Source organism: Oncorhynchus masou, chromosome 20 (assembly GCF_036934945.1).
Source record: "Oncorhynchus masou masou isolate Uvic2021 chromosome 20, UVic_Omas_1.1, whole genome shotgun sequence".
NCBI classification, from domain to species: Eukaryota; Metazoa; Chordata; class Actinopteri; order Salmoniformes; family Salmonidae; genus Oncorhynchus; species Oncorhynchus masou.
This window is the reverse complement of record NC_088231.1, coordinates 17,323,474-17,329,758: the sequence shown is the minus strand read 5'-3', so window position 1 is coordinate 17,329,758 and position 6,285 is coordinate 17,323,474. Positions and strand designations below refer to the sequence as shown.

Sequence of the window (6,285 nt, the reverse complement as noted above, 5' to 3'; positions counted from 1 at the left end):
TCTCTCTCTCTCTCTCTCTCACTCTCTCTCCCACTCTGTCTCTGTCGATTTCTCTCTCTCCCCTCCCTCTCACTCTCTCCCCTAACATAAAGGGATGCTCACATGTGAGTCAGTTCTTCTTGACAGGCCTAGAGTGGAGCAGTTAAAGAACGGCCCATGTTCTTGGATAGACAAGACGACTGCGATTCTGTGATTTACTGATGCGGTAATTACTTTTAATTATCTTAATAAAAAGTGATCATTACTAATACACACACTTTTTCCCCATCTCCAAATCAGATTTATATATATCTGTTCTATTGTTATTTTTAGAAAATAGTTTTTTACGATCCGGTCGAGAGAAAAAGTATGATATGGTCCACCATTGGGTGGCTGGGAATGGGGGAGGTGACTACGTGTAGGTGTGTGTGTGCATTAGTCTATCTGCGTCTGTGTGTGAGTCCTTGCACACGTTTGTGTGTGTGTGTGTTTTGTTTGTGTTGGTTCTGGGTCTGGGTCTGTGGAGATCAAAGGCAACTCCAGTCTCTGTGTGGCTGCATGGGATTGGTTTCTGGGCCGACTCTAAACTCAGAATGTCATGTTTTCCCTCCCTGCTCCCTTTGAGGTCCAGGCGATCAGTCACAGGTGATATTTCTGTGTGCGTGTGTGTGGGACAGGGTATGACTGTAAGCTAGCCAGGAAAACACCTGAACCCTTGGCCAAGAGAGATATCCTAACCCTTCTCCTCACCTTCCACACCCAAGTTCCCCCTCGGTCCTAACCGAACCAACGATCCAATCCTGGTCAGGTCCCAGAGAATATCCTGTGCCAAATAGAACAGTCTTCTCTTTCCTTCTCTCGCCTTGCCGAGCCACCTGCCTTCTAAAGCCGACTCACAAATCCCCCCTGAGAGTGAGATGTAGCCAGCGTCTCGTTTCCATGGAATCCTGACGCATTCTGCATTCTGTTAATATTTATTGAAGATTCTTTTTTTTTACCCCGTCTACTTCGACCACTGAAGAAGAGGCTTATGGGTAAATAAATACAGTCAGACAGTGATGAAATGGGACTGAGTCTATAGACGGGTGGTCCTGTGTAACTAACTGCACATGCTCTTCCACACGGTTATGTCGTCACTCCGTCTTCACGTCCACCTAATAAACCATTTCCCTACTTGTGTTTTCATCTTTGTCCAATTTAGTCAGTCTTCGTTTGATATGCCTGAGAAGGGCCCATTCAGTGTAGACAGAGAGAGATTCCTCGAAAGAGAGAAGAAGAGAACCCAGTCAATGATTTAACAGTGGACAATTCTCCAGAGGTCGGATTCAAAGACAAAAAGAGCCAAAAAGAGCCAAAGTCCCCCGACATAAAACACGTGAATGTTTTTGTTCTCTTTGTGGACTGCTAGTGGTTCAGACTTGGAGACTTTAAAGACATTCCCCTTTTTTTTACCAAGCCTTTGAGCATCATTTTTATATCGCTCACCCCTTTAATCCTACCCCTTTAAAGAGTGCTTCTCAGGTTTTAAGGGCTCCCCCAGTCAATTATAAAAATTGATATGGAAAAGTCTCCTAGACAAAACCCATAAATACACAAACGTGCCAATGCCGTTTTAACAGTCCAACTCTGGTGAGATAGTTATTCTGGGCTTGTGAGATGTTAATATTTCACCAGTTACAGGCACCTAATCAAAACCATTTCAGACTGAGACAGAGGACCACAATTTTGGTGAACGCAGTAATCTGTCTGGTTACTGAGAATACAATGGAACCTCTATGAGGACAAAGATATTCAAAGATAAGACGGAAGAAAACAAAGAGGAGAAGAAGGAAGGAAGAGGAGAAGAAGGAAGGAAGTGTAGAAGAAGAGAGGAAGAGAATAAGAGAGAAAGAGGAGAAGGGGGAAGAGGAGAAGAAGGGGGATAAGGGAGGAGGAGGAGAAGGGAGGAAGAGGAGAACCTTAGAGCACTCACATCTACTCTGTTAGATTTTGTAGGAATTGGCTCGCTGTGTGTGCGTGCGTGCGTGTTCGACTCTGTTCCCACAGGAGATATGAAGCAGGAGCCGTAACATCCAGTCAGAGAGATTCCCCCTGGATTCTAACCAGAGAAACGGATAACTGAGGAGTATTGACGTAAACACCAATCTAGTTGACTCTTTGATCTTCATACCGTTGCATTCTGGGTGTGTAGATTCATGAAGGTAGGAGGAGCAACCTGGCGTGCGATAGAGGAGCTATAGATTAGCACTTTAAGTTCCTGTAAAAGAAAACACACACTCGGTGGCCAGGTTATTAGGTACACCCTTCTAGTACCGGGTCGGACCCTCCTTTGCCTCCAGAACAGCCTGACCTCTTCGAGGCAAGTAAACATTGCTCGATTGGTATCAAGGGAGCTAATGTGTGCCTGGAAAACATTCCCCACACCATTACACAACCGCTACCAGCCGGTACTGTTGACACCAGGCAGGATGCTGCTTACGCCAAATCCTGACTCTCCCATCAGCATGACGCAACAGGAACCAGGATTTATCGGATGAGGCAATGTTTTTCCACTCCTCAATCGACCAGTGTTGGTGATCGCGTGCCCACTGGAGCTGCTTCTTCTTGTTGTGGTCGTCTGCTGTGACAAGAACCGTCGAGTTGTGCATTTCGAGATGCCGTTCTGCGCACCACTATTCTACTGCGCTGTTATTGGCCTGTTTATGGCCCTCTTGTTAGCTTACAATATTCTTTTTTTCAGTTAAGTCAGTTAAGAACAAATTCTTATTTTCAATGACGGCCTAGGAACAGTGGGTTAACTGCCTGTTCAGGGGCAGAACCACAGATTTGTACCTTGTCAGCTCGGGGGTTTGAACTTGCAACCTTTCGGTTACTAGTCCAACGCTCTAACCACTAGGCTACTCTGCCGCCCCATTCTCCTTCAACAAGATGTTTTCACCCACACGACTGCCACTGACTGGAGGTTGTTTGTTTGTCGCACCATTCTCTGTAAACCCTAGACACTGTCATGCGTGAAATGGCACCGACGATCATGCTACGCTCAAAGTTGCTTAGGTCACTTGTTTTTCCCCATTCTAACGTTCAATCGAACAGTAACTGAATGCCTCGATGCCTGTCTGCCTGCTTTATATAGCAAGCCACGGCCATGTGACTCACTGTCTGTAGGAGTGAACTATTTTTGTGAATGGGGTGGTGTACCTAATAAACTGTCTACAACTGAGTTTATATTCCTCTGCCTTACTATTGCTATGGAATCAGAGGTCTACAGATGTAGGATCTTAATTTGAGCCAGTTTGATACAGCAGGAAAATAATCCTGCAGCAATAGGATATGTGAATCATTATGTTGATTATAATTTATGGATATTTTTGTAGGTTTTGATAATTTTTTCTGAAGGGAAAATACACTACAAATTTTACATTTCCTGCATTGCATCCCAAAGCCTAGGACCAAGAGGCATGGAGAGGCAGCCTTAGGTTATTATGCCCCCCACCTCTGGAATAGCCTGCCAGAGGACCTGAGAGGGGCCAAAATTATGGGCATATTTAAAAGAGGTCTTAAAACATATTTTAACTTTGCTTTCCCTTTTTGTCATTCTTTTGTTTGTTGTGTAGTAAATATTTCAGCTTTTATTTTTATTTGTTTTTACCTGTGAAGCATATTGTGTTGCATTCCATGTCTGAAATGTGCTGTATAAATAAAGCTTGATTTGATTCTCCTGCAACAGGGTGATTCAAATTAAGATTCTACATCTGTAGCTGACCGCCCCAAAGTGGTGTGAGTTTGCCCCAAAGTGTGTGTGTGTTCCAAAAGTGTGTGTGTGTGTTCCAAACCCTTTTTGGTTCCAGGGACGAACACAAACCAACATGATTCTGTCTACAGGACTAAGATCGAGTCGTACTACACCGCCTCTGACGCTCGTCGGATGTGTCAGGGCCTGCAAACCATTACAGACTACAAAGGGAAACACAGCTGAGAACTGCCCAGGGACACGAGCGTACCGGAAGAGGTAAACTACTATGCTAGCTTCGAGGCAAATAACACTGAAACATGCATGAGAGCACCAGCTGTACCGGAAGACTGTGTGATCACGCTCTCCGCAGCAGATAAGGTAAGACCTTTCAACAGGTCAACATTCACAAGGCCGCAGACGGATTACCAGGATGTGCACTGCGAGCATGCGATGACCAACTAGCAAGCTGACATTTTCAACCTCTCCCTGCCGAGTCTGTAATACGCTCTCCGCAGCAGATCTTTCAACAGGTCAACATTCACAAGGCCGCAGGGCCAGACGGATTTCAAGGACGTGTACTGCGAGCATGCTCTGACCAACTAGCAAGCTGACATTTTCAACCTCTCCCTGTCCGAGTCTGTAATACCAACATGTTTTAAGCAGACCACCATAGTGCCTGTGCCCAAGAACACTAAGGTAACCTGCCTAAATGACTGCCGACCTGTAGCACTCACGTCTGTAGCCTCAAAGTGCTTTGAAAGGCTGATCATGGCTCACATCAACACCATAATCCCAGAAACCCTATACCCACTCCAATCTGCCCCAACAGATCCACAGATGATGCAGTCTCTATTGCACTCCACACTGCACTTTCCCACCTGGACTGAAGGAAGACCTATGTGAGAATGCTATTCATTGACTACAGCTCAGCATTCAACACCATAGTGCCCTCAAAGCTCATCTCCCTCTGCAACTCCCAGGATCCAGTCCCTCTGCAACTGGATCCTGGACTTTCTGATGGGCCGCCCCCAGGTGGTAAGGGTAGGTAACAACACATCCGCCACGCTGAAACCCAACACTGATCACTCATTTTTACTTTACCTTTATTTAAGAGGAAATTCTTATTTTCAATGACGGCCTGTTCATTGGGGATTTGAACTTGCAACCTTTCCATTACTAGTCCAACGCTCTAACCACTAGGCTACCCTGGCGCTCCAAATGACTGCACGTCCAGGCAAGACTCCAACATCATCACAACAGTGGTAGGCCTGATCACTGACAACAACGAGACAGCCTATAGGGAGGTCAGAGATCTCTCTGTGTGGTGCCAGGACAACAACCTCTCCCTCAATGTGATCAAGACAAAGGAGATGATTGTAGACTAGAGGAAAAAGAGTACCGAGCACACCCCCATTCTCATCAACGGGGCTGTAGTGGAGCAGTGGAGCAAACTAACATGGTTCAAGTACACCAAGACTGTCGCGAAGAGGACACAACAAAACCTATTCCCCCTCAGGAGACTGAAAAGGTTTGGCGTGAGTCCTCAGATCCTCAAAAGGTTCTACAGCTGGAGCCAAGCTTCCTGCCATCCAGGACCTCTATACCAGGCGATTTCAGAGGAAGGACCTGAAAACTGTCAAAGACTCCAGTCACCCTAGTCATAGACTGTTCTCTCTGCTACCACACGGCAAGCGGTACCGGAACGCCAAGTCTAGGTCCAAGAGGCTTCTAAACAGCTTCTACCCCCAAGCCATAAGACTCCTGAACATCTAGTCAAATGGCTACCCAGACTATTCACATTGCCCTCCCCCCACCCCTCTCCACACCACTGCCACTCTCTGTTGTCATCTATGCATAGTCACTTTAATTAACTCTACCTACATGTACATACTACCTCAACTACCCGGTGCCCCCGCACATTGACTCTGTATATATTGTTATTTTTAACTGCTCCTCTTTAATTACTTGCTACTTTTATCTCTTATTCTTATACATATTTTTTGAAGCTGCACTGTCGGTTAGGGGCTTGTAAGTAAGCATTTCACTGTTAGGTCTACACCTGTTGTATTCGGCGCACGTGACAAATAAACTTTGATTTGATTTGATGATTCAGCAGTCCAACTCTAAAATCATAGGCCATGCTTCTTCTCAGTGACTTGAATGGACGAGGCTCTGTGAAGAACAGACATGGAGAAGAACCTTGTGGAATATTGCTAAGCGTTTGATAAGTGCACGAGTAAAGGGGGGATACTTTGTTTTTGTATTCTTCCAATTAATATAAAGATCAAATGTAAGGATTTCAAAGACAAAGAGGTCTTTTCAAAGCGCCTCAACATCAAGAAAATGAAATATTCTTTGGAAAGTTTAAAATTAAAACAAATCTTTTTAATGTATAATTAAAAAAGCTTAATAAATAATTATTTTAGATTTTCGCTTGTGCATAATAATTTCTTGATTGAAAATTAACATTTTTGACATTGCTAAATCAGTCTAAATTAAATCAATATTTATGGAATTATCTGGCAAAGACACTTAAAGAACACTACCCTGAAAACTTGTATTTCGCATTTTAA

The 6,285-nt window shown here is 44.6% G+C and overlaps 1 long non-coding RNA gene across 1 annotated transcript in view; it reads left to right on the top strand.

Annotated features, from left to right (window-relative positions):
• Nucleotides 1-127: 127 nt before the first annotated feature.
• The window catches only part of LOC135506541 (uncharacterized), a 55,309-nt gene continuing 49,151 nt past the window's right edge, over nt 128-6,285 (top strand). Inside the window, exon 1 of the long non-coding RNA XR_010450538.1 lies at nt 128-205. This is a non-coding gene — a long non-coding RNA (uncharacterized LOC135506541). The remainder of the gene's footprint in view (nt 206-6,285) is intronic.